Below are 2,758 nucleotides of genomic sequence, written 5' to 3'. Positions count from 1 at the left end.
GCCTTTAACATATTGAGGAAATGAAAGCATCTTTCCCAATTAAAACCTAAATCCTAAACGTGAAACCCAGTACCCCCAAATCAATTATCGACGCTCCATCCCCAAAATCGATTGTAATCACTCCAAGAACGATGCAAGGAACTCAAAATTGATCGTAATCTGTTGTTTGTTGGAACTGGCGACGTGTAGTAAAGGTAAATTTCATCTATTTTTAGTAACCAATTTGAGGATAGAACGATCTTCTTCAATTGTTTGAAATTTGGCATCTTCATAAACTGTCGACTCTTTCGTGAAAATCGCCTCTACCTTGCCTGGTATCTTTGAAATTTTGGTCACAAGTGCATATACATTTCCTCTTATTTGCTTAGAAATATATAAAATTTTCTCATTTACTGGGGTTGCTAATGAGCGGGAACTTTGTTCTCTAATGTAGTATAACATTCGTATTGTGTAGTTTTGTTATTCGCATCACATACAATCTTGTTCATGATCCCCAGTTTACTTAAGTCTATTATTTGTCTAATCTGCTGCTTGAGTAAGACCAATTGTTGAAGGAAGCTTCATTTACAGTCCGTATTTGTATCCGGAAGATAGTTTCTTGCATATATGTTCTTGTGTATGCTTTATATCAATTTTCCTTCTTTAATTTTCTTCCCATTTTATAAATCCATTTAGCTGTCATTCCCACATCATGCTAACTTAACCAATTGTGTTGATTTTAGATTTATTTTTGTCAGAGGAGACTGTTCAAAAGATTATATCCCTCTTTAATTTCTTGGTGATGACACTGAACTGTGTGCTCATCAGAGCATATTTGAGTTTTATTTCCCTTTATTACTAGAAGCCAGGTAAATCTTGATGATTTTTCTGCCTAGGAAAAGGAACGCTTCAAAAGAGCTGTAGCCTCGGGAGAGCTAAGCAAGTCGATCATACCATGGGATCCATGATGGCTGAAGCCTTCTGCCAAATCTATATCACTCACTCAGGATGGAGCCAACCTTGTCCAATCCCTTGTCCAGCAAGAACTGGTAAAATCATCAGAAATTGATATGGAAAGCAATCAATTGCATGACGTTCCACATGTTTTGGGGCTTATGGACGATGCAATTAGCCTTCTTTATCTTGAATGTGATGCCTTAGTTTGCTTGGTTTCTAATATGCAGATGCTGATCCTAATAACCCTTATTGAGACCTGAATTATATAGCATGTTATTAATCAAACGGAACAATGTCATGCCCAGTGAACAAAAAAATATGCAATTTGAGGGTAAGCATATTGGTGGATCACAGGCATTCCAAGTTGAAGATTTGTCTTGTATGTTGAAGAATGTTGCTATAATATCTGAAGACGAGGACGTCGAGATGTCCCAATATTACTATCGCTAGGAAAAATGAGATATTGAAAAGAGCGGGAAACTGAAGGAAGGAGCTCCATAAAATGTTACCGCCTATGTAATTGCTTAAAACAATGTTGATTGTAGTTGTCATGGTGTACGAAGCTTATTGTAATCGTGAAATGTTATTCAAGTATGTCCCTATATGTATTTATGAAAAAGTTTGAACAATGAAGACTTGCTTTTGTTTTTGAAAAGTTCGCTCTTGTTTTATTGTTTTTGGGAAGTTTGATCGAAGTCGGGTTGAGAAAATTCCCAAGTTCTTGGTGCATTTTCCTGGTCTACCTTTGCTGAACTTGTTTAATTGCTCTTGTTCAAATTGTTGTTGGTCTTCAGTTTTAGTTCTAGTCATTTGTCTCTTCCAAATTGCATCAAGTTCAACGACTGCAGCTCTATATTGTCCTAAAACATGCGAGGGCAACCAACTATTAACCGAGCATCAAAAGTAAGAAAATCGCCCTCTTTTATTTGTAAAGGCTCCCTTAATTACTCTAGTCTTGCAAGTAATATTTCGCAAATTCGACACTAATGAAGTTGCATGCAGTTGGGAGAATTGTAAATTTATAAACTACAGCAGAGATTGAGATGGGGGAAGCTAGGAAAAGTGTACTATCAACGAATTTTCGGCAAGATTAGATTGGGAATCAAATAAATAAGAGACTTTGCAACATCCAAATCAAAATTAGCTTTCAAAGACTAATCAGTGATTCCTGTTACATTGAACTAATAGGCTATAAAGATCTAATTGTTGAACACACTATTCTTCAAACCCTTTCAAGATGGAGAACCTGGACCATCCATTTGATAACTTAATTCCAAGAAACCCATTTATGGACAAACTATGAAATGACTCTCAGTAGAAATATTTACACGCCATGACAAATTAAACACAAGCAGAGTACTTGAGCAGCTTGAATTATGATCAGAGAATACATACTAAAGAAACACAAAAAAACTAGTGTAGTTATAAATCAAAAGGTTGTCATATATTTTGACACCCACAAAAGAATTATCCTGGCAATGCAAACAAGCATTACACACACAGGCAATTTTACACTTATCTTGAACACACAAGCTTTCCATCAAGTTCAAAAGAGGAAGCTAAATTAGTTGCAAAGTGAACTATATTGCATTGCAAATGAACTACAACAAAATTCCTGGATACATACAAAAGCAAAATCCCAACGACCAAATGTTTGGGACGTATTTGGGGGTACTTTTTAAAATAACTACGTCAAAACACCAATTTTCCACATTGACCAACTTTTTTTTGCCATTCACCAAAATGGCCTTTTGAAGGGTAAATGTCAATTTTGTCCTTGTTATGTGTTGTAATTACAAAAACATATCATTTGTCCAAAAGA

At 35.6% G+C, this 2,758-nt stretch overlaps 1 long non-coding RNA gene across 1 annotated transcript; it reads left to right on the top strand.

The window, feature by feature from the left end:
- LOC111391795 lies at window positions 1-1,665 on the top strand. The gene is made up of 2 exons (XR_002702174.1): window positions 1-194; window positions 876-1,665. It is a non-coding gene; the product is annotated as an uncharacterized LOC111391795 (long non-coding RNA).
- Window positions 1,666-2,758: the final 1,093 nt, after the last annotated feature.

The sequence above is a fragment of the Olea europaea genome, unplaced genomic scaffold, assembly GCF_002742605.1.
Source record: "Olea europaea var. sylvestris unplaced genomic scaffold, O_europaea_v1 scaffold830, whole genome shotgun sequence".
NCBI lineage: Eukaryota > Viridiplantae > Streptophyta > Magnoliopsida > Lamiales > Oleaceae > Olea > Olea europaea.
The sequence above is the reverse complement of the archived record's forward strand: the minus strand, read 5'-3'. Positions and strand labels throughout refer to the sequence as shown.